This window comes from Eleginops maclovinus, chromosome 18 (assembly GCF_036324505.1).
Source record: "Eleginops maclovinus isolate JMC-PN-2008 ecotype Puerto Natales chromosome 18, JC_Emac_rtc_rv5, whole genome shotgun sequence".
Lineage (NCBI taxonomy): Eukaryota > Metazoa > Chordata > Actinopteri > Perciformes > Eleginopidae > Eleginops > Eleginops maclovinus.
This window is the reverse complement of record NC_086366.1, coordinates 16,027,670-16,053,078: the sequence shown is the minus strand read 5'-3', so window position 1 is coordinate 16,053,078 and position 25,409 is coordinate 16,027,670. Positions and strand designations below refer to the sequence as shown.

General features: G+C 38.6%; 1 protein-coding gene across 1 annotated transcript in view; it reads left to right on the top strand.

Annotated features, from left to right (window-relative positions):
• The window catches only part of lrfn1 (leucine rich repeat and fibronectin type III domain containing 1), a 93,397-nt gene that overhangs the window by 23,786 nt on the left and 44,202 nt on the right, over positions 1-25,409 (top strand). Inside the window, exon 2 of the mRNA XM_063907302.1 lies at positions 24,187-24,238. The gene's annotated coding sequence lies outside the window, so the exon portion shown is untranslated. The remainder of the gene's footprint in view (positions 1-24,186; positions 24,239-25,409) is intronic.

The window sequence follows — 25,409 nt, the reverse complement described above, 5'->3', positions numbered from 1 at the left end:
GGAGCATCAGGGGTTTAAATCCCCTCTGTCTGTGAACATGTGTGTGAGTGAGCAGCCTTTCTCTCTCCTTCAGCAGCTACTCAATGAGCAAGGATGTGGTCGGGCGGCACGGTGCAAAGAGAAATCACTAACACTGAATATGTATCACCTACACAGGCGCTTTTGTATCCCCCGTCCTTTGTTCTGCCCTTCCTAAAGACAGAAAAAAGAGTATCACCTTAGAGCTCTTCAGAAAAGAAACATCCAATTAGTCGAACAACATAAAAGATTATTTGGCAACTATTTTTGATTAATTATTTAAGTAATTTGACATGCTAACCTTATGCCTTTTTTTGTCTAGCAGTCGTATGATAGTTATTATCTTCAAATGTTGATTGCTCTTAAAATAAATAAAATGTCTTACTTTGGCCTTTTATACAGTCTTTGGATTGGGTAAACCAACTGATCAATCATAATTAAGTATTTGAGAAAATAATGAATTGCAACCTAATTAAAGATAGTTAGGGACAAATGTTATTGCAGCCCTAATGCTAGGACTTACTTAGTATACAATTTAGTATTTGTATATTCATAGTTATAAATCTAATGGCTCACAAATCACATTTATCTTAGTAATGATTTTAGAGACTATTGTGATGAATGGACTCTTATTTTCACAAATATTTGTCCAAGTTAGTCTATGGCATTTGTTTTTTATCATTTAATTTGAAAAGGTGGCACTTGTGTGTTTGTATTATGGCATTGCAGGAGAAGAAACACAACCAGCTAGCTATAAATATAAGGGGGAAAAGTGTTGAAAAGGCACTTAGACATCAAGTTAATACCACACATTCCTCACAGTTTGCATAATAAAAGGAGGCCTACTGACTCTCCGGATTTTACAATGCAGCCATTGTTCTCATAAACTCCCAGCATTTTTCGCTTTTAAAGATTGATCACAGAAAATGTATTCAGCACTCCCTAATTTGTATCCCCTTTACCTTATAGAAATGTTGTTTTTATTTCATCTGCTGACTGCAAGAAAAAATGTATTTTTTGTATAAAAAAACGTGATGATATAATTTTTCTGTAAAAGCAGAATACAAGCCAACTGCATGGCACAAAACTGGATCACAGTGGCAGTATTTCCTGTGAAGTGCATGACTTTAGAGATCAGTTGTGACTCGTTGTCTTGATAGATGTGGGAGGCTGTGCATGTTTAGGGGGCCCAGAGCCCAAATGTAGCTGTCGTTCAGTGTATGATAAAGTTGCATCATTTACTTCAACAGTTCTTATACAAACCATGTATTCATGTTACAGTTACCCTCTTGGCTCTTCTGTGCTCAGTGTTATGTTATTCAGTGGAAATTATTGCGTGAAATCATGAATTGTCGGTGTATTATCACATTAAAGACCCAACTGAGTGTTGTTAAAAAGGGTGTTAATGATAAAAAGGCTTTATGTTCAGTAGATTAAAGCCTGGCTGCAGCATAATGCACTGCTCCTGACCTATTTGGACACTATAATGACGTCCCAGTGGATCTCAGAGTGTAAAATAACCTAAGATGGGGAAAAGCCTGGACATCATGGGGGCCTATAAGAATGAGAGCACATTATGAAAAGCTTTTAATTAAGATCTGATCGACTTGCTCTCGAACATTTTTCTCCCTATAGATGTGATCATTTAGTAGGTAGGATTATTTAATGTAATTGGAATTTTTAAAGAGGGCTTTTAAAACATTGCTTTTTGATGCAGTGCAGCATCTTCCATTATATAACTTTAATAGCAGCATTGCTACAGTACTCCTATCATAAGATGAGGAAAGTGTTGCATTGTCTTAGGAAAGGTGTCTGCAGCGAGTAGGACCTGACATATTTCTAAAACGATCATGTGCTGTCAAGTCCAGTTTAGCTATGGCCAGCCTTACGGCGCTACTCGATTTTGTTGTCACTGTAAATTCACTCTGCCTGAAGCGCCTTTGGCTTCATCACTTGTGTGCACGTTGTTACCTCTCTATCTTTTTCACACCCTTGCATCCTTCCCTTTTGTTTCCTTTAGAAAGTGTCAGGTTATTGCTTATTTCTCATTCACCACATAGCTCTGTTCTTGCCTGTTATATCACCTGTCCTCTGAAAAGTTCAACTTGGAAGAAACTAAACATCAACCTCCCAGTGTTTTTCTGGGTCAAGTGCAAAATGAAATACAGTAGGACTAGTCAGGGATGCACCAGCACTGGTTTCTATGGTAACTGCAGGCCTGTATTTAGTGCAGTTGTTTCACCGCGCCTGGCTCTCTGTTTTAAACCACGCGGGGAGGGAAGAGTGAGGACCGTTCCCAGGGGGGCGAGGCAGAAAGTGGGGCAACATCTCCCGTCACCGTCAAACAAAATCTTTCAGCTTGAGAAGGGAGCATGTCATGAATTCATTTTACTGGTTCAGACGGAGTTGATGCTGGGGGAAAGCACATACTATCAAACATATACAAGTCACAGATCTATCCGACATCAAATATCTGTTGACACAAACACAAACTTTTGTCCTTTCACGTTAGCATCTTTTCTTCTGTGCACCTAACGCATGACTGAGAACTATAATGTTGCAGAAAGAAAATATTATCAGCCAGAAATATATGAACATTAGACACAAATGAAGGTTAAAGAAGTCAAACAGTACAGTAAGTTCAGAACTTCAGCATGTTGTTTTTTAACTAGGAAGATGTCATTAACAGTGTTGTTCATTTGGCATGAATCTACAGTTTATTTTACATTATTATATTACATACGTTTTAATCTAATAAATAAATAAAAATATCGACCTAGTGCTTAGTATCAACTTTAAAAAATGCGTCAATGATTTAGATGTATTACTATAACATAAGAAGAATCATTCACAGATATTTTACCTGATCTTCATACATGTTACCCTAATTCGTACACAACACAACCTTAACCGTCAAAACTAAACCAAAAAAAAAGTTTAAGGCTAAAAAAATCACAATATCTGGGGTCAAATGTCTTTCAATCTCAAATCATGATGTTGGATGTGATTTGTAGCTTTTGTGCAATGGCCATGAGAGTCTGTTGAAAACGTACGGTATATAATCGCATAACTACACTTCACATTTATCCATAAACAGTATAGAGTCTGTGTATATTGTCTGTTGGTTTTTAAGATTTTCTCAAAGTTCTATCAAATAACTATGACAAACATCACCTAACATGTTATTTGAATAAGCTTAGCTTCTTTTAATACAGTAGGCCATTATAGAGAAAGTCAATGGAAACACTGTTAGCACAAAAAAAGACACCGCCAATAACTGTACTTCCCTTCAGAGAGCACCACATGACTCTGGCCAGATAAACATTAGTGTTCAGTTCCAGTTCACTATCTCTTTGGGGGGGGAGTGCAGTCTGCCCACGAGCCTACGATGATGAAATATTCAGAGCTGGCAGCTGAGTGCAGGGAGGCAGGCTTGACCACTATCATCTATTCAGTGGACGTAGGCTTCATCGGCAGCACATCAACAACGTGGCTTCTTCAGGACATCGGTGAAACTGGGGTAGAAATCCCTGGGGTCGAACTCTGTGGAGTAATATGAGAAGACAAGAGATGGGAACTACTGGCTATGACTGAGGAGGAAAAACAGAAATTGGTTGCCTCAAAGGAAAGGAGGAGATGTAACTGGGTTAAAAAAAAGAAAAAATATCAATGGTGGCCGGGTTTGTCCCTGACGAGTGACCCTGAAGCAACCCCATGGCGTCGGTGGATGTGTGACAGGCAAACATGTCCATGAAGTCGAAACACCCACCTTTGCGGTCCAATCCAGTCAAGCAATTGGGTCACACTTTCAAAAATGATGAAGACCCAAATTAATGAATGATGTACAGCCAGATGTTTCACATGTTTCCTCTGGCATACACTCACGCATTTCCCATTTCATTTTATATAAACCTGCTGCTGCTTTTGGGAAACAGGGCTTAGAACAAAACTCATTTGTTTCAAAACACAAAGACGCATTTCAGTGCCAGGTGACAGCAAGATATGACAAACAAATGGAAGGTTCAAAGCAGGAGCTCTCTGGTATTCAAATTAGACTGGAGTGAAAGTACGACTAGGGAAGGTCTACAGCTGTTTGAAGTGTGACTGCATTTCCCTGCCTTCACTTTGCTTCTAGCAACTAATTTCAGGTTCAGGAGGCCTGCACCTGCACCTGCAGACACTCTGTTGTTAAGATGCTATGTCTTTCACCTTGGTTCACACCTTTTGAACTTGTGGTAATTAGCTGCAAAGAAGTTCTCATACTGGTATTTATTTTTTTCCTTCAATTGAAGCAGCAAATGAGTTATGTGAATTAATGGCAGAGATAAGGGTTCTTCTGCCCCATAATTGCAAAAAACAAAACCAATCAAATAATATGAAATGTTCTATGAATAATGCAAAAAAAGGTATGAGAAGGTAAATGACCCAAATAAAAACTCTGTACGTTCCCATGGAACAAAAACGTTAATGGAGATAGTGTTATATAGACACACTTTTGCTTTCGGAAAAACAACCAATCAGAGCTCTTACAATGTGTGCGCTTCACAATAAACATATAAGCTAAAAGTTTTGTGACTTAAGAGAATCGTCAGTGCCTCAGAGAGCTAAGTTAAAATGCCGTCGTGAGCACAGCACAGCATGAGATGCTTATGAAAATATATTCGCCCCCTTGACTTTATGTTTTTTTATTTTGTGCTTCAGTCGTGCTACACCAAGCAGCATTTTTTATCAAATTAAAAAGGGAAGACACTCTACATAGTTCACAGGAAGTTGTGGAGAATCATTTTTTATTCAATCTAAATTGTTGTTTCCTGCTGCTATGATGTTGTTGTAGTTTCTCTGCTGCATTCATTGACTCATGGCGGTGTGCTGTTGCTGGATTCTCAATGTTCCACCAGTCCTCTGTGTATAGCATTGCTGCATTTATCATTATTTGCCAGAATGCATTCTGTCACAGAAATGGCATTGTCAATGGCATCATTTCCTGTTTTCTGTTCTCTTTGTTTGCTGCAGGGAGCTAATGCTCATTCATAAAGCTGTCGTTAATAACAGTTTAACATTTCCTGCATGCTCTTCACAATAAATTTGTCAGAAGGCAGTGGGAGGCCTTTATTGTGAAACCCTCACGGAATAATGCCGGGGAGGTTCACTCATGTTGAATTGGGACAATTACATCTTTGACAAAGCGAATTGGATAAGAGCACAACAAGAACTGATGTTATCTTAACAGCAATAATGAGGTTTTAGCAGCTGGAGTTAAACATGAAAAACACCATGCAATAGCTTTGGTTTGTGAGCAAAAGGTAGAATAACACAAAGCCGTGCACAGGTGGAGCAGCTGGAGGAGACGATGCAGCTTAATAGTAATTGTTAAGCTAAATGGATTTTTTTTTTGTATATATCAGAGTCCAAATCCTTTTTTATAAAAAGTCTTATTCCCTCTATTGTTGCAGAGATTACTGTTATTGTTCTGGGTATAATTACAGCTGTGACTAGGAACTCATTTTTCACATTATATAAACATTTATTGCTGACATGCTGGTATAATTTAACTGTCTATGAATCATTACACTAAGGGTGAATACTCTTTCCAGGAAGACCTCATGTGGGTCACACCCGGTCTGCATTCTCCTTTTGAGGAATATTTTGTTGGGGCATTTTTGCCTTTGTGTAGTTCAGCTGTAGATAAACAGGAAGTGGGAGAGAGAGGGGATGACAATTGAATTAATTTCCCTCAATGATTACTCAAACAACTACAAACCACAGTGAAATACCTTCTGCACAATGCTTGTGTGAATTCTGCTGCAGTAAATAAGACTCAGAAAGACAAAACTGTTTTATAGGAAATATTGTTCTAACTGCAGCCAAAGGACAAAGTGAGAAAAAAGAATGAAGAATCTTCGCCAACAATGTTGTTGTTAGAACAACAGAACCAAGGGCAGGAAAACATTTATAAATTGTTTATTCATTGTGTTTGCTTTTAGTGCATCACAACCGAGTTCAGCCCAAACCCTTTCTAATCTAATCACAAACACCAGCATCAGCAGAGACGGCTGCAAAACGAATGATTGTGACACAACCCGTGTATAGCAACTCCATCAATCATATGAGATTAATATTACAACAGTTTTTAGATTGAATATGAACCCCTTCGTCCAAGACTCTGTCCCAGCAGCCTTCTCCATCTTGTGCAAATGTATTGTCTCTAGACGTGCATGTCATTGCAGGGTGCATGACAGACTGCTCTTTGTCATTTTGGGGTTTTTTGATGTAACTGATGAATATGCAGTGTTTATTCTGCTTTCTGTGTTACTATTGTTTGTCTTTGTTACTTTAAACCGATCACTATGAATATGTGTTCATTTTAGTTCACTGTAGCCTTTGTTCGAATGTAACAATGTACACTTGTATGTTTATGTAGTATTTTTATTACTTGCTACCTGATACTACACTACATTATAGAGATACATATTTCCCTTTCTATTCCACTCCAACTTACTTTAAGGTCAAAAACATAGTACATGTATTAAATAATGATTATACATTAAAGAGTAAACAGATAAAACGTCTAAGAGTACAACATAATAAATGCAGGCACTTTTGCAGAGTATATTTTGCAGATAATACCTCTACAACTTTGAATGCAGGAATGAGTAACAGACTATATTGAAGAAAGGCACATTTACCAATCAATTTCTTCTTTTAGAATATATTTTTTTAAGAAGTTGTTTCCATATTTGTTATGGATAAGGCAAAGTTATTCCTGGAGATAATGTCTCCTGTTTATAATGAGGGAATCTGTAGCAGCGAAGTCTACTTTTGAGGCGCTCTGAGCAGCAGGGGGCGGGAAGGGGGGCTGGGGGGCTGCTTGACTGCGAATAAAACCACCTCCAGACTACCGAGCTGTCATTAATCAGGCCCTCGGCTGGCAGTCCGATGTCTGCTGCTACGTTCCCCTCAGACGGCGTTGTAGGATATTTATGTTGATTGTCTGTAGTCGCTCTTCCCACGTCCTATCCCATCCACTTCCTCCAAGTCATTAATTAAAAGCATGTAGCGATTTTCAACTCACAGCTCTCTTAGAAATATGCAGGCACATTTTCTCATCGGGTTTCTTTTTCAGCCAGTCTCCGTCCTTCTCTGTCAGTGACAATGGGCCATCATGCCACAACATACATTTTCAGTTAAGATGTGGACAACATGTCCTTCTTCAATAGGATAAAAAAATGGGTGTATTTAGTGATGATTAAGGGACTCATTTGTCTTGTTGTGGTCATGTTTAAGCCATATTCAGCACACATAGTCATAGCTGGGGTTGCAGCCACTAAGCCTATGGGAAGTGTGACTTACTACGCTGAAATGAGCAGTATCTGACTGTGACAGTGTGTGGTGTTGAACAACGGGTGGTTAAGTCGTGTCCTGTTCAAAATAAAACAAAAAAGCTGCTGAACTATGTAGATTGCCCCAACATTTAGCTGTTTTGTTATGGAACAACATGTAAAATGGAGTGCAGGAAGAACCGACACATTGTGCTATATGAAGGAGCCCTAAGCCACAAGATACATGTTTCATGATCCTGCTAACACACTGCTGTATTCACCTCATTAGTGCAACACCCACACTGCTCCTTTCTCACATATGCAAGGTGTATCATTTATGGAGCCTGCCAATGTTTGCATATGCAGCAGCTCTTCTGAAATCTGCAGCAAAAATTGTCAAAGATGGTGATCGTTTCATTCCCCTTCGTCGTCCCGAGTGCTTCGACACTGCTGCTGGAGTGCGGTGGAGAATCTCGATGCCATGGCAGACAGATGCCAACTTTCATCCGTTTTTAGTTTCCTTCAGAGAGGCAGTACGTTGGCTGAGAACATAAACTCAAAGTCAGTCTGAAAGTCAATCTCAAAGGGGTTTCGACCAAGCTACAAATGCAACTCTTGATCATCTCTATGAATTTATATTAAGATTGACATTTTCGAGAAATTAAAGAGGCTTAACTTGTAATTTCATAAAAAGTAGGTTTCTTTAAGTACTTTAATTGATTTAAGCAGCAGCAGCAGCAGCGGTGGCAGCAGCGGCGGCAGCAGCAGCAGCGGCGGCAGCAGCAGCAGCAGCAGCAGCAGCGGCGGCAGGCAGCAGCAGCTATGGAGTGAATAAAACACCATAATCCACTCAGTGTGCTGCTCGGGTCATAAACAGCAGGTCAGACAAAAATATGGTTCGCAGCATTAGATCACTTACATATTTTATTTTACTTTACTTCTTATCTGGCTCTGTCTCCCTTAGTGCATGTGTTAGGTTACGGTAAAAAAGGGTTTTCCAATTTCAATCCCCTGCCTGATATACTCTAGAGAAAATATTGTGAGCTAAACTGCATTCAATCATAGCAAATCAAGTAAACGTGGGTAAAGCCAAGATTTTAGATTTTAATGAAGTGTAAATTGTGTATTCTTAGAAAGACTAACACTATACAAAAGTATTCTGTAATATTTAAAATGTTAACACTGGCAACTTCCTTATAAATTACTAAATTAGTGAGTGATTTTATTGGATTTGTAGAGTCAATTTGTGGACTCACTCTAGATAAGTGAGATAGGTTTTGATATTGGATTCACACTCTTTGACAATTTTTCAGTAAAAAGTGTTGCTGTGCTTTTACATTCGCACTGGTTGAATTTGTGTCAACATTGCGCTGGATTTCTGAAGGCTAGATTCGATTATTAATGATCTGACCAACCTTTCAGTATCTCAAAGCTGGCTGTAGTCAAGACTTATTTAAAGTTTATTCCACCTTTCTTAAAAAACATTTTCAGATATGTTTTTTTTACAAAGGCACTGGTGTAAAAACTAGTTATTTCCCCCAAAAAAACTCACAATATAAACATTTTATAATCCTTGGCTGTATTTCTAATGTTTTTAGGTAACATACATTCCTCGTAGATTACATTTAATTCCTGAGCATGAAACAATGTCTTTAAATGTGTAAAGTAGCTGTTCATTTGTTGTTGTGTACACATGTACTGTGCGTATGTACAGCCACAACATCTCTGATAACTGCCACTCCTCAGCATGTCTGTAAGTGGGTTCATTAAATGTGTTTGTATTTAAAAGTGCTCACCTCCTTCTCCTAAACACTCTTTATATTATCTTGTGATGCCATGAACCAGCTATAAGGCTTGTATAATCTTTCCTCCTCATATACAATGAAACAGTGTGAGGATACACAATCAGTGAGATGCCAAACATGAGGAATAAAGCCTTGACCCTCATTTTCTGTTTACATTAGTGCAAGTCCCACAGTATGATTACTTTGAACCTTGATCCATACAACTCCTTTTAGTGTCGCTTACTGTGACACAATCCTAACATGACCTTTACTGCTATCCTCTCTGTTTCTTTAGAATAAATGTGTGTCTTTTTGTGGAATTCTTGCAAAACCACAGAAAATAATCAAACAATAATAATAGCCATGATTAAAAACACATGTTCTCAGTATTTTGAGTAGCCCACGGTTGCTTTCTGCTGATTTACCTGAACATATAAATATATTTATACTGTACAACGGATGAACTTTTTAAGGCTGTACAGTCTTAGAAAGCAAATGTATGTCAGGGTACAAAATGAGTCATCGTAGTATTTTACAATCCATTCCTGAACTGGACATATTCATGTTGTCTGTAGATGGTAAGCTTCAGGGCTCAGCTGATGTTAATTGTTGTTAATTATTTTAACTCCAATGCTCGGGTCAGGCAGCCTAAGGCCTGTTCAGACAGCTTCTACTGGCCTACACATACTGCAGCAGCTATTGACTAATTGAGCATTTAAAGATTGCTGTTCCTACATTTTTTAATCCATTTACTATAAATTTCATTTAGACTGCTTTACTGCCAACCATTTGTTTTTCTACCTTTCCCTGTAGTAAATGTGTTTCATTTATTTCCAAACAGTGTGAAACCAATTTGCAGGAAAGAAAAACTTTCTTGATATTTGCAACCAATCACTTGAAAATAACATTCATTGTTATTTTTTTTTCAGTCACCGTGTCGTTGCAGACTTAATGCATACTAAAGAGCGGGTTGATTTAAAAATGCTGCCTGGCTGTGCATTCTTGTAGGAAGCTGCAATCTGAAACGTGAGAGTCAGCTTCCAAACATCCTTTAAATGTAAATCATCATTGTGCTTCTAACAATGTCCTCCCTGCTTGTTACCTACTCCTCTTAATTGTATATTTTTATATCTTGTGAAAAGAGACACCATTTCAATTTACCCCCCTCAGATGTGATACCAATGTGTTTTAATTGAAAATTAGAGACATTTATTTTTAGCTAGCTAGCTAAAATAATCCACAGGTAATAAATTCTGTTGCAAAGAAGTCACACAATCAATAACAAGGCTGCTGTGAATCATAGGACAACATTTAATAAGTTCAAATATCTTAAAATCTATTCATTCTATTTATCTTTTTTACATAAAACCTTATTTAAAGAACAAGGTTGTTCCATAAGTTTTCGTTGTTTGTAATGATAAACTTGCTAATATAAAGGTTTTACCAGCCTTTTCCCACGAGCAGTGTGCCGACAGAGCGCTGTTTGAGTCGACTGAAAGCATTGAAGCGTTTTACCTTACTACAAGTACATGCTGTCTCTGGAGGAGTAAGTCCTGCTTCTTCTCCTTCATTGAAATGAACAACTGAAGACATTGACCTGAACAAAGTCACATACACAATGCCAAGATTTTTTAGATTTTTGGTACAATAGTAATGTTTAAGGTTTTTGTACGCCGTTATTTACAGGACTGTAGGCTAAACTATATGTATTTCGACCTCATGCCTTTCCAATAACATATCTCGCTGATTAAAAGCTTGTAACCATCACTATAACCCCTTACCTTGATCATGTTTATTAATTAGATACCTTAACTCTCTGTGCACAGACTGTTTGTGTTGAGAATAAAACTAAAGGTAGCTTACAAATGGAGTAATGAAGCTGATGAAGAAAACATATATTCTTTCTACACCTGCATGTCTGGAGGACAGATTAGATTAAGTCCGTTCTAGCTTACTTATTTTCATCACTGTTTTCAGCAGCCCAATCAATCCAAAACTAAATCCATATGTTTAGAATTAGCCATGATTTACCCCCTAAATGCTCATTGGAAAGTGAAAATAAAGCATAATCACCTAAGCTGTACATTTTGTTGTTCTATAGTGAGGTCAAACTAAACACAATGTTAGTACACTACATTTAAATCTAAAAGAAGAGAGGCTGTAACTCTGCATCTGCAGCTACCGTGTTTTAGAAATACAAGTGGTGGTGTCTTTGTTTAATTACAGCTCTAGGCCTTCAATGTGCTTTCAAGAAAATCCCAAAAGCCAGTGCGATACTCCAGTGTACATACGTATCAAAGGCTATGTATCAAGGGTTTTCTAAACTGTGAATTAGACCCAGTAACGGGCCTTGGCAAATGTCTCTTGTCTGGGTTATCGGTCTCTGACAGCCCACTGCTCTCTGATGGCTGCTGCCGTCACAGGAGCATGCATCACACACTTGTCAAAGCGCCTCTCCTCCATCCGCCCCCTTTCCGCTGAAAGTCAACACCACAGTCTCACCACTCATATATTTACGTGCTAACAGACACCCTCACAAGACGTGCTTACACACGAGCACATGCGCACACATGCGCACACATGCAGTACACATATACAGACACCGTTGCCATTATGGTGACAAATCCTTCCTGAGCTGGCTCCCATCTGTGAGTCATGTCTCGGTGTGTTGTACGAGTCAAACTCCCCCGTCATCTGCCTTCCACAGATGGATCTGCGGGGTGTCCAAGGGTTGGTGTCTGGTGGCCAGGATTGCAGGACAGTTTGGATTCAAGCCTCCCATGATCCGGATCAAGAGCAGACACATATTTCCCAGTCTTTGAGGTGTAGGGGGGGGGGCACTCTCCAACACGGGGGTCAGGTTAATCATCACGGCTTGACTGGGTTTAATCCATTAAATCATGGTTCACCCCTGCATAGCTTGGTTGGCTGAATCGCTGTACTGATCCTATTTTCTCTCCATACATATCCGTTCTTTCACCCTGGCTCTTTTTTGCCCCTATAATGGGATTAACTCCAGTGACACCGATCTGAAATCTAGCTTTAAACTCTGCCTGGTGAGTCTTATTTTACTGATTATTCCCAGGGGATAAGGCATGGCTTGGGTTTCATAATTAGATTCCTCTCCACGACCTAAATCCAAATGATGACAAATTCATGATAAATAGCTGGAGGTTTGCACTTCCATTTTTCTAACGAACCTGTCAGAGTGCCTCCAGTAGCATACAAAAACAGCTGACAAACCCTGTTAATTAATGTCTATTGGAATAGGTGGAGTATAATGTCATAAATTATAGAAGCTGTCAAATTCATTGAAACCTAACACCACTGAGGTGCTGGCTCTGTGCAGCAAACAACGCTTTGTCCAGCTAATACTTTTTTTGGCAATAAAGATAAAATAGAGTTACTCCACGGCCACACTAAAACACAATACGTTCTTCATTACTTCTGTCGTACCCAGCAATAACTTTTGAAACACAGCTATTAAACCAGCTTGTTATCAAGCTCTTTTCCACTTCGTATATAAAATCAACACAGAACAATTGACCTTGGCAGAACAAAGACCCTTTCACTCTTCTCTGCTTCACTCGCAGGGTGCAACAAGACATTAGAAAGCCATTTCGTTGCTTTGTCTTTCATTGCTCCCAGAGTCACTAACTATCAACAGTTTTTTTCCCCCCTCCTCTTGTCAGTGGTCAAAGGCGGCATAATTCAAGGCCATCTAATATGGATTCATACTATTCAAATGTGCAGATAAGCATATAGTTGCAATTTTGACGTGGATGCAATGAACTGATACTAACCATTTTGACCTTATTTTTTATAAAGGTTTTTTGTTTCTTCATTGTCATTCAAATAGATTCAAACGCTGCACTACATATGCATATGGATTTAAAAAATGTGCGTGTTTTTATTCTCATCATATAATTAGCTGGTTCATGGATAACATACATTCACACTGTATTTGATGTGTCATAAAATTAGTCACTCTTCCTTTATACTAACATCATAAAGATAGTGAAATGGTAGATGAGCCAGGACTAAAGATGTCACCATTTTAGCTAAGAGCTAATCCATTGCGATGTTACATCATCCCCCTACTTGCATTACAACGACAGTGAAAACCAAGAAAATCGCTTTTCAGCTATTCAAAGGGCACCGTGTATGTATAGTACAGTATATGGTCATGCTACAGATCCATTCAATGTGGAGACACAAGATGCTTTGAAAAGCATTTAAAGTATAGCCCTCTATAGAAGATGCCTCTATTATTTAAAATGCAGGTAGGAGTATCTTTTGGTTAAGCCTTAAGAACACTGTTCAATGATGTCTTCCTTCTTTCCTGCTGGCATTGAATATTATCTTGTAAAGCACTCAGGTGTTCATGTATAAGGGTCGGATTGTTTTAAAAAAAAACGTTGACACATTTTTACTGGTTATCCTGTATATAAAGCATCGTATGGTGGTAAATGGAGACTATACATATAAGACAAAATGAAAAAAATAATGAAACCAAAACAATAAATATATTCTTTTGGTTTCTTTGTACATTTACTCGCTTGCTCTTACCTGCTCTTTACTGCTCTGCTTAATGCTGGAACCACTTTCCAAGGAGTAACTTGATGGTTAAATAATAATTAATGACTTAATTGGTGGTTATTAAATTATTTACTCTTGGTTAGAATTCAGTTGCCAAGCATCAATAAAGGCAACTTTTGGGTTGCCAGGTTGATAAATGTAGGCCATAAATAAAAGGTAATACACATAGTGCTGTGAAATAAAAAACTAAAAAACATTGATAAAGGTGCTCAGTTGTTTCTAACATACTAATTAACCATCAGCAACATTTCATAAGGCAAACACTGATGTTGATAGAGACTTATTGTATTCTCCTCTGCAGTTTTGAATGTTAATGAATAGTTTATGAAGGAAGTGTGACAAACTTTAACCCGAAGGTTGTTCTCAATAAAGGCTTTTTCTGATCTATAAATCATCAGTAAATGGTTCATTATTCTTTAATTAACTCATTTATTACCAATATATAAAATGTGACACATTAGAAAGTGGTACTTATGAACATGATATATATATATAAATTACTATCTGAGTTCTGTATTTAAGCTCCGTGCAGACGAGCAAACTGCACCTGCACTTGAGTGCGTAATAATTTGATTGACAGTCCTTAGCAATTTCTTTGCAAATAGTCTGTTTGGCTGCAGTCCCATTTCATCGTGGCCTCTCCGCCTCCTGCTGCCCCTCCTCAGAATCTGGTGGATGGTGCTGAGAGCATTTGGCCAGTAATGCCATTTAATCATCCAGACACATGCTCATGTTTCTTTTCTTCTCCTTCAGCCGCTTTTTTATCTGGCACAGATGTTCTGAGCTGGACCCAGATTTACATTTTATGGAGGACTTAAAATTTAAAGCAGGACATGTGATTTTTTTTGCTCTCTCCAAACCTGTCTTGAAAATGCATAATGACAGCTGTGTTAAAACACATACTCCCAAGACACATAAATACAATTTTATCAAAAAAACGGTTATTGTCTTTCAGTGAATCCCTGCAGTAAACAGTGAGCTTTTGTAGCTTTTTTTTCAGAGAATTTTCCAATTCATCTTAATAAAAATCTGCAGCTTTTTTGCTTCGAAGCCTAAAAGATTGACTTCAGCTGCTCCTGCATTGAATCCAACATTAATGAAAAGATGAATTGCAGATAAATTAGATCGTATCACTTATCCATACATCAAATAGGAGAGAATATAAAATGCTATATATGGTAACAACAACAAACTGGTTTCCATGCGCCTTGTATGCACATCAATCCATTCCTTGCTGGAAATGCCTTTTATCCCAATCACTGGATTCATGTACATTTCACATCATAAGTGACATGTGGAAAAGGTCTATGGTGTTGCAGAAAATGGATTTCGGCGTCTTTGGTGGCTAATTCTGATTCATGGAATTGAGAGAGCTGCGTTAAGGATGTTAGACATTAAAGAGTTGTCTTTTTCAAGGGATTATCTGCGCAGGAGGAAGTCAGTATTCAGACCGAGCTGACTGGCACGGCAAGATCAGCTTCCATCCAAGTAGAACACTTCTTCAGGCATGCAAAACATGCAGACTTAAGTCACATAATCCCTTTCAATATTAGTGAGGATGTCAATACGCTGACATAAATGGATAGGATACAACAGTTTTTCAGGCTTACTGTTGTTTCCTTTCACAGTGTTTGCAGTGGTAGCTGGCAGGTTGCTATTATTAGCCTCTGCAGCAGTATAAATGCTACTGTAGATCTCCTGGCACTATGATAACAAACCATATTTAAACCGCTGATAAAATGCTGTCCTCTCTAATACAATATCATCAAGAGCATACCAGGCTGCGTTTTATTCTTTGCAACACAAAGTTGTGGCATTTATGGGGCCTGCAGATATTAAAGTAAATAACTGGACACACAAAGCTAACGCTCGAGCACATCTCTGGGGCTAAACAAACAGTGGAGCTGCACATTTGGACTTCAAATGAGACTGTAATCATGGATCATAACGGGGCTTTTCTGGTGTTTTGTGGAAGCGATGCTTTGTCAGTGTGACTAAGCAAGGCTGTCCAAGTCCAGCTAACCATGACTGTCGGAGAGAGCTATGAAAACAATCGCATTTCAAAGCAACTGTCTGCAGGCACAGTTTTGACGTTCACACATTCAGATGTTGCTAAATGTTGACAATGGCATTGTCTTTGCTTGCTTTTCACACAGCCAGGCATCTGAAATCCTGCACTTAACATGGAAAATGGCATTCAGTGTTAAACGCCAGATATATCAGGATGTTCTCGTTTTATATCCATATTTGCTGCTGAAGCAGGCCAGTTTCTTCATGGAATTCATTAAAGCTTCATTGTATCTCATCTTACCCTACCTGACCTCATGTGGAAATATATAAAGGTCTTAATGATCAGTTGAAGGTTTCTATGTCAAAAGTGATAAAAGTGGAACATGAAACATTTTAACGTATTTGTATATATCTAATTTTGTATACTTGCTTATAGTTTAATCCTAGACCAGTATATAGATGAAAACTGATCAGTGGGTTTGGGCAATACGTTTGGGCATATGAATTCCTATTTGTGGGCAGTGGTGCCAACGTCTTTAGGGATTTTGGCTTAGGAACCGGAAGGTCACCGGTTCAAGACCCCGAAAGACCAAGTGCTATGAGGTGTCCCTGAGAAAAGCACTGTTCCCTACACTGCTCCCCAGGCGCCGTACATATGGCAGCCCACTGCTCCTAACACTAGGAAGGGTCAAACGCAGAATGTACATTCCCCCTCTGTCGGACGATTAAGGGTTCCTTATTCTTCTAGATCTTTCAGATTGAGATAATTATACTTGGAATACAAGGAGCTAACTACTGTAGATTTAAATAAAATGTCCTCCTCTTTTATGAGCTAAAATCAAAATGTATTGCGCTTTTGGGAAATATCATATCATCCACTATGTTGTTACAAAACTGAAAATGACAGAAAAACAAAGTTAAAAACAAGTTTTATAGCAGGAAAAACTGCTCCATGCCCTCATGCTTTGATATAAAGTGGTCTGTTGTGGTTTCATTCCACTCGTTCTATTATAATTTGCCATTTGGACATGGTTTGCTGCATTTGTGATGTTTAGAAAAACGCACTATATCATCGTCCACATCATTAGATCAGTGGTAATAAGCTGTGGGCCCATAAACGACACATTTGGGTTTAAAATGATTCTCAGAATACCTTTAACTTTTCCTCCACCGCATACTTAAAGTACTTAAAGCAAATCTTTTTACTTTTCAACCCTGACAGTACTTTAAGCTATCTCCCATCAAAATTGTGTTGAGTCTTTTTTTTTTTCAACTCAATGGGCACGTCTAACTTTAAATGGTTAGTTTGATCGTCGCAATTACTGCCTGTTTGTAGCAGGGTTTAAAATGTGAGGTCATTTTATTGCCTCTCCTTGGCAGCACTAAAGCAAAGCAGCTATTTAAAGATGCCATAGCCTTGGCTTCTTCTTTTTTATCTTTTTTATATTGAAACCTTGTCAGTAACAAAAGACATGCTGCTGAATTTCAATGGCACTGTAAATTCAGTCAGTGTGCTGCCTACTCAAGTTCTGGGTATGTGCTAATTTTGTTAGTTTTGTGGCTCGGAACAAGCTTTATTGGGCCAAGGTAGAGGAACGCACGATGATTTCCCAAAACAGCTGTTTTTACACGCTGGTGCCAAGGAGACATGATAGGGAAATAATTCTTGTGTGTTTTATGAAGGCTGAGGTTGTGTTTATGCAGATCATGGGGTGCAGCATTTGATTACATATTTTAGCATAAATTGAGGAAGCAGTTTCTCAGACCACCTCTAAATTTAGAAAGCAAGTTCTTGTATAATTGCTTTCATGGTTTTTCATGGTAAAGGCACACACACAGACATCTCCAAACTCACAAAAAAACCTTTCCTAAATACACAAACCCCCCCTTTTGTATTTAAGTACATTAAAGATGCAATCCACAATAAATTAAAGATGAATGATATATTAATTATATTGGAATCATAATGAGTTCAACTAATGGTTTATCTTTCAAGCAAAACTACATGCAGGATGTATCACAGCTGTGCTTTCAGTTGATTGAATGCGTATAGCCATCAGTGGGAATGATACCTGTGTTCCAGCTGTAGTCAATTATTTTAAGGATGAGCCACATGTATTCAAAGTGAAATAACACAATTATTCAAATCGGTGTGTTATAAATTATTTGTATCACCTGACATGTCAGCAGGCTCAAAAAGTAAACATCTTAAAACAGAACCACTTTTATAACTCTTACAATATACACATGCATATTACTGTTATTGTGTCCATCAAAGATCTCTAATCCCTAAATATATGGTTGTGCTGCTTACTATAATAACAACCTAACAGCACAGGTTTCATTGGTTTGTACATAACCACATGCGTACATCCTTGGAAAGAATGCTACATCTTAGTGTGTCCTAAAACACAAATTAAATGAAACAGGGACACGATGTACCCTTGGAAGAAATTGCAGAGCTGTATAATCGTATTTAGGGTTCTGTTTATTTGTGCTTTGGGCCTTGGCACCTCCTGCACAGAAACAGTTTACTAAAAGGAAAAGCCAGAGTTGATTCTCCTCGCAGCCCATCATTAGCAAACAGTCTGCTGCTTTCAAAAGGGATAAATGCAGCTGACATGATCTGCCATACAAACCCTTTTGCTGAAGATACTTTAGATTTCTTTTGTCCCTTTTTGTGAAACAGAGTGCAAACCTGAGCAAAAAAACATAAACTAAAGGTGGGATTATACCATTTTTAATCTGTGCATTGTGCAAGAGAGGCTGCACATCAGTATTTAAAGTTTTGCTTGAGAGAGCAAAAATGCAAACAAAATGTGATGGAAAATTTGCACAAAAACCTCATAGCATGTGATTTGCTGAGCTATGAGCAGAGCCACTATCAATTCTACCAACACAAAGACTTATTTTGACCCAGCATGATAAAAAGAAATGTGCATATATTTGGTGAGAAACGTGTTCAGCAGTAGCCTATTACTGATGTATTTACTTTCCAAATCTGGACAAGGGAGGTCAGAGCCTTGGAAATACAAATGTGACTTATTGCTCTTAAAAGCCTGGAAGTTGTTGTGTTAAAGGAAACCCGTTGTTGTTGCACACTATCTCACACACCTACAGATTATTTATGTGGTTCTGCTAAATGTGCTGAGCATGGCTAAGTGTATAAATAGCAGTACAGACATCATCAGAGACTTCGGCTCATAAGGGGAGGGTGGGTTGTGGGGTGGGGTAGGGAGGGGAAAGAGCTTACTACCAGAGCATCAGATCATGAGCAACAGAGACGATCCTCCCTGAGTCATCAAAAACGGAGGGAAACTCTGATCCCAAGCATGCTCTTAGTCTGCATGTTGAAGGCTCATGGGTAATTCTGCTGACCCCTGGGTGCACTGCTTCACAACTTGTGCTTATTGCATAATTATTCATATGAGATGACCAAGAGCATTATTCACTAACCATGTTACCATTGCTTCACTGGCTTACATATGTGGGACATGGTTTATGATAACAAAGGCTTGCAAATGTAACTTGTTCCCCCTTAAAAATAGCTGCATAACCAAAGCAATTATTAGAGCGTGTATTATGTGATTTGATTCTCTCAGGCAATATGTATTATTGCTCGGTGTCACCTCAGTGACTGTCTCTACCAAATTGAGTTGTATTTCAAATAAAGGACTCACAACATCCTAGTGATTGTAAATATTATCAGCGTATTGTTTTTCGGCCTGGCTTTACACCACCTTTAGCTCTTTGTGCTCATGTGTTCCCGCTCTCTGCAGTGCAGCCCACAGCTCAGGCCTCCACTTTGCCTTGGGTTGTTGCTTTTTTGTCTGGAGCTCTCTCATCTCTGGAGGTCACATTGTCCGCCCTAGAGGTGCTGCTAATGGTCAGAGAGCCAACCGTGTGGGCAGTCTAAGAGAACCATATGCTGCCTGTTAAATCACACTCAGCGGAGGCGGCCGGCTGTTTTGAAGATGACAACATGCTTAAAAAGCCATCAGTTGTATCAGAGCAGGTATTTCTTGAATCTTTTCCCTTGTTTTTTACATTTCACATCTTGTCTTTGTGTTCCACACTGATCGCCTGCAGAGAGTGGGGATTTAACAGGCGGAATAACCAGGATTTACTTTATAAGGTAGTCTCTCGCCACTATTCATCCAACTGGTTAGGTTCACCAGGGCCTGAAATCAAAATGTGTTTTTAAATTTGCTTTTTATTGGAGGTTTTATAATAGCAATGTGGGTCCTGGCCACACATGTTTTTTTTATATTTTAGACTTGTGGCAAGTGAGGCAGAGGAATAAAAAAGTGTGTGTGTGTGTGTGCGTGGTGTTTTCACATATGGTTCAGACACTGCTATGAAAAGCCCCTGCAGAAGGTTCTTTCTCACTCTTCATTAATAATTCTAGAGTGTTTCGACTGAGAGGTGATAATGTTTCTATGGACACTGCTGGCCTCTATTACCACACCAATGACTAGGTACTGCTAAATAGAGGGGAATAGCATGTTTCAGTTTCCAGTATGAAACTGTTTCTGTTGAATGCCCATCTGAGAAAGCACTGCAAACTAAATATCGAATGAAACATCCATTTTGTCAGTTTGTGGAGACATTAGCCAGGCTCACAGTTATCCAAACGCCAGCCTCATCCTGTGTGCTGAAGCTCGAGGTCCTGAAACACTGAACAAATAGCTGTTTGTCCTTGAGGATAGCAACAAATGAGAAGGCTTGGTTGCTACACTGGGTTTAGAAAAAAAGGGAAAAGCAACCACTACCCTAACAGCTGCAGGTTCAGTATCTCAATCATCAGTCTTTTATATATATATATATATATATATATATATATATATAAACTAATTAGCAACAATTATCATTGTTCTTCTTTTGTTCCTTATTTGAGTAACCTTTCCAAGCAAGAAATAGGAAATATTTTTCTGGTTTGTGCTCCTTAAATGTGAGGATTTCATGCTTTTCTTTGTCATTCATTTTATATTCATGGGTCTCTTTCTGGAAGACAAATTGGACAATAACAAAACAATTAGATTATTAGTAAGAAAATAAAAGATAATGATTCAATTAATTAAAACCTAACATTTTTAATGTTTGCATTACTGCAAATTGATCCTCCTCTGTGCTCATAATCCTGAAGCATAGCACAAATACAGATACAGCTGGAGGCCTTTTTGAGTCCAATGGAGTCCATTTTATTGTTGAAGGATGTTTTGCTTCAAAACTGTTTTACATTTTGGGAATTTCACCTTCCTTTCACTGCAATGCACCACACATCCCACCACCAATTGCTTTTATTTAGAAATCAACAATAATTCAAATGTGGAGAAGAAAATCCTCTCAACCCTTATCACTGTCTCAGTCTATTGAAGTCTGCGTGCAGCGCATGTGTTTGATGTGCCTGTGTGGGAGTCTGATGAATAGATGGAAGGGCAGTTTGCATGCACTCACAATATGTAAGATTACAGCCAAAGTGGCAGAAATAGCTTCAGTGATATTTGCAGCGTGTGTACAGTGTGTTTTAATCAATTGCTTGGTGTCTGATGCTTCAGAGAACATGAACATAAGATGGACGCCTCAGTGAAGTGAGACACGCGTGAAATTGTACTTCTTACAGGACTGTCTTAGGTCAGTCATAAATCTGGCAGTTGGCCATTACTAGTTGTATTATGAAAGCAAATGATTTAAGTTGTATTAAAATCTGACAAAATACCCATACTAAAGAAAATATCATATATTCTTAATTTATAACAGTAGGAAAATGTTAGATTTAGCTTAAATGTTTGAAATACCACATAGCCTACATGTAAAGGGCACTCTTGTGTTTACAAGGTGAGTAGCACAAAGACTAAAGACGAGTCCTGCCTTTTGGATGTAATGGATGGCTTACTGAACAACCTTTAAAGGTTGTTCTCAATGTCAGGGTCTTTGTGGAGGTCCCACCTTGTTTACATTCAGTAGAAGTGAAAGTCCAGGTTGGTTAATATGTCTTACTTGGATAAACACCCTGTGTTGCTTCGACTGTGGCTGATGAAAAAAGGAGTGTTGAGATCTTAATCAAGATTGTTGCTTTGGCAATTAAATCTGACAGCAGAATCGGAACTATTCCTCTGTTGTCATTTTTTCTGGAGAAAAACAGGTGGAAAATGGTCCCTTTTTCTTCATCTGCAAAAGCTTCAATTAACTTTGATAGCATTTGGTTGTGCACTTGGGAGAGGGGGAACAAATTGTGGCTCCCTTGAATTGTTTTTGCTATATACAATACTGCGGCAGTTTAAATGAGTTCCAAGAAGTTTTGTTTGTGTACTCCTAACCGGTTTGGTTTGGCTCGTCCTGCAGAGTTCAGCTTTGTGCATGTGAGCTGATTCCACTCAGTTGTAGGTGTAAATGAAACCCCTGTGCCAGAAACACTCAAAAGTTGATCTTTTTGGCAAATGCACTGATGCTCATACGTTCAGTAGTAAGTGCTCTCAGCTGGTAAAATCAACCGTCATAAATGCAGTTAAGTGCAGCCGGATTTTCTGAGGTCAGTCACTCGAATAGGATACACTCAGTAAAAAAAGTTTTTAAAGGATGAGTGATACTTTCCATATCATGAAAAACTCACTTTTCAGTGCTTGCGTTCATGCATTTGAGTATTTGGAGGTCCTACCACAAAATGTGCGATTAGCCAAATTACTGTGTTATAATTGGCTGTTTCGGTCAAAAAATATGGGATGCTGCAAGCCATTCAGATATTTCCTTTTTATGTCATAGGCTCAATAGAATACCACCAGCTATCTTACGGTCTTGGGCTGAGATAGATGGTAACTAGCTTTAAAATTCATACATTTTTTATTACAATTTTTATTGTGAGGTGGACTTAAAGAGACAGACAGGGATGATACAGGTATATTTAGACAGATAGATATCCAGATGATCAAGTACTAAACCCAAAATATAAGTTTGAATATGAAAATAATATTGTCCCACTTGAAAGCTTTCGAAGTTAGGGTTATTTTGTATAACTTTCCATAACTAAATACACAAGAGAAAGGAAAAGATTGAACTGTGTGTTGATCTGCTTGAACATCTGCTGCAATCAAAAGCATGAGCCAAAGTCTCACTATAATAAGTTGTATTATTGTTGGAACTGCAAAGGAGTCAGGATCATGTTAGCACTGTCAGCAATTTCCTGTAACTAGGTTAAGCTACTTTGCTGTACCTTTTTTCTTGAGGTGCCTTTAAGTGAAATGCTGGTAGGAACAGAGGTAGTTGATATGCGCTGCATTTTTGGAGCGATAAAGGGTTTTTCGTCTTGGTTTAGGCTACGGGGCTAATTGTTTTTCAGTTACCTTCATAAGTATTAGTGCAACACAAGCACTATGCTAGTTCTTTGTGCCTTAAATGGAGCCTTCATTGTCCCAGGAGTGTGTGACCTGGTTGCAGAAAGAATTTCATAATGAAATAGAGGCTATTAGGTAATCTATCCATCTATTCACTTATCCAGGAAAAGAAGGGACACATTATAAGACCATGGAGTGTTTTTTATTAGTTTTACTATATATTTAAATAAACCAGTTCCTGCCATGATGTGGATACCTTGTTAGCAAATAAGCTGTTATCCCACTTGAAGTCACCCACTTGTTAAAACCTGTTGAACATGTTGAACTTTGAGATTGAAAGTGATAAATGCTAATATGAATCGGCAGTGCTAGACTTTGGTACGCAGGTTTGACATGCTGCAGAATACGTGCAGCTGTCACTAATGAACTAAAAATGTCTGACTAATTAAATGCAAATGAGCTGTAGTGGCTTGTGTGTACCGCCCATGTAAGCTTTAACACATTGGTCAATGTGGTGGAGCTTGTTGAAGTATTGTATTCTAAATAACTGGATCTTTTTCTTGAACATATTTCAAAGATTTTTGAATGAGTAATAACGCACTTTATAATTGAACGAGATTATGCATGACCTGTTCTTGCTGTGAAGCACAAAGAGTGAAACCCTCAAGACGGTACATGTTCTCTATACAGCTGTCATTATTCATTGTATTAATTAATTACATTTGTGGTGCATGAAAAATACACATTTGAAAAGAATAAGTTTCCAGCAGGTAATGGAAGTGCTCCAGTCGACAATCTAGGGTAATTAATATATGGGCTGAAGACAAATATTAGTCATGCGTATAAAGCAGGAAATCATTTTTAAAATAGGTTACTCGTAAAATTATATTTCTGCCTCAATTTCCCCTCTTTTAAATTCCCTCTAGCAGAGGCTCTCGGGAGAAAATGATTGTTCCACTGCATCAGAAATATCAATTCATTTGTATTGAGTCTTGGAAGAAATCAAAGATTGAACTGTAAATTGAACCTTTTGATGAATCTGACACTATTACAACTGGTGCCGTATTGCTCGCAATGTTATTTGTACTTGTACATTAAGGTGTGACCGTTTATTTCTCTCTGCAGACTGCTTTGAAGTGAACCCTTAGAGGAGCATCCAAGGCGACACAGTATTCTGGTGAGTTCCCAAATTGAAATTATAACGCTCTTCACATTTACATAATATACAACCACACATAACCCATCCAGCCTGTGAACACCAGAAGAAAGTGATGGAGAAGGGAGAAAAGGGAGAGTTTATTGATCTCTTAGTTTTTATTGCACAGGGTCAGTATGTTTGACCCACCATGCATGCATATTCTCACTACATTAAACACACAAGTGAACCCTGCAGTTTTCTTGCCTTTTCCTCCCACATATTCAGCATGTGGTTCCTCTCCTCCTCTGTCTGTCACATAACATTTGACCACATGTTCACATGCAGAAAGAGAAAGAGAAAGAGAGAGCGACACTGTTAGCTCTCCTCTCATAGGCAGGGTTGGGCTGGCGCCACGGCTGTTTGCCTCATAGCCTGCGCAATGGGAGTCGGCTCCATTATCAGAGCTGCTGCTTCGCCACCCTGCAGCAAACCCAGCATCCTCTGCTCCTGCAGATTTAATTTCTTATCTCAATAGGGAAAACAGCCCTTCTGATGAACAGCAAAAAACACCCTGGGCTGCTGTGAACACGGATTGAGAATACAAAGATGGTTTGATGAACTTATGGCCACAGCATTGATATTCCTCGCAGGAATTTGCAGTTGGTCATAGATATTTAAGGGAATTTGCTTTCTACCGTAAATAATTATTCAGGGAGGAATAGCTATCTGCACCATTAATCCAGTAGTGAAGCAATTATTTATGGAGCCGTCATCAACAACACAACAAGCATCCGATGCTTAAAGTACAATGTGCTGTTGTGTGCTTCACATTTAGGTCTTTGTGTTCGCAGACAGACAAAGCAGCTCTTCAACTGCTGTAGTCTCGCATGACATAAACTCTGCATGAACCGATGCCACATGTGTGCTCCTTTTGTTGAAAGTCTTGCGGGAGAACATTATCACCTCTTGAAGAGGAGAAGAGCTAGATATTCGAAATGACACGTTATAGTTAATGCCTTTGTGCAACAAAATAGGGATATCCAACATTCCTACTGCGGCATGACACCCCCGCCCTTTTGTTATCCAATTTTTTTATTTTTGACAACCAGAGAGGCCCGGAAACTGTGATGTAAGTTAAGAATATGACTTGGCATTTTCCACCTTTTATTAGCAGCTTTATCAATGTCATTAAAAGCTCCAACAGTGATAA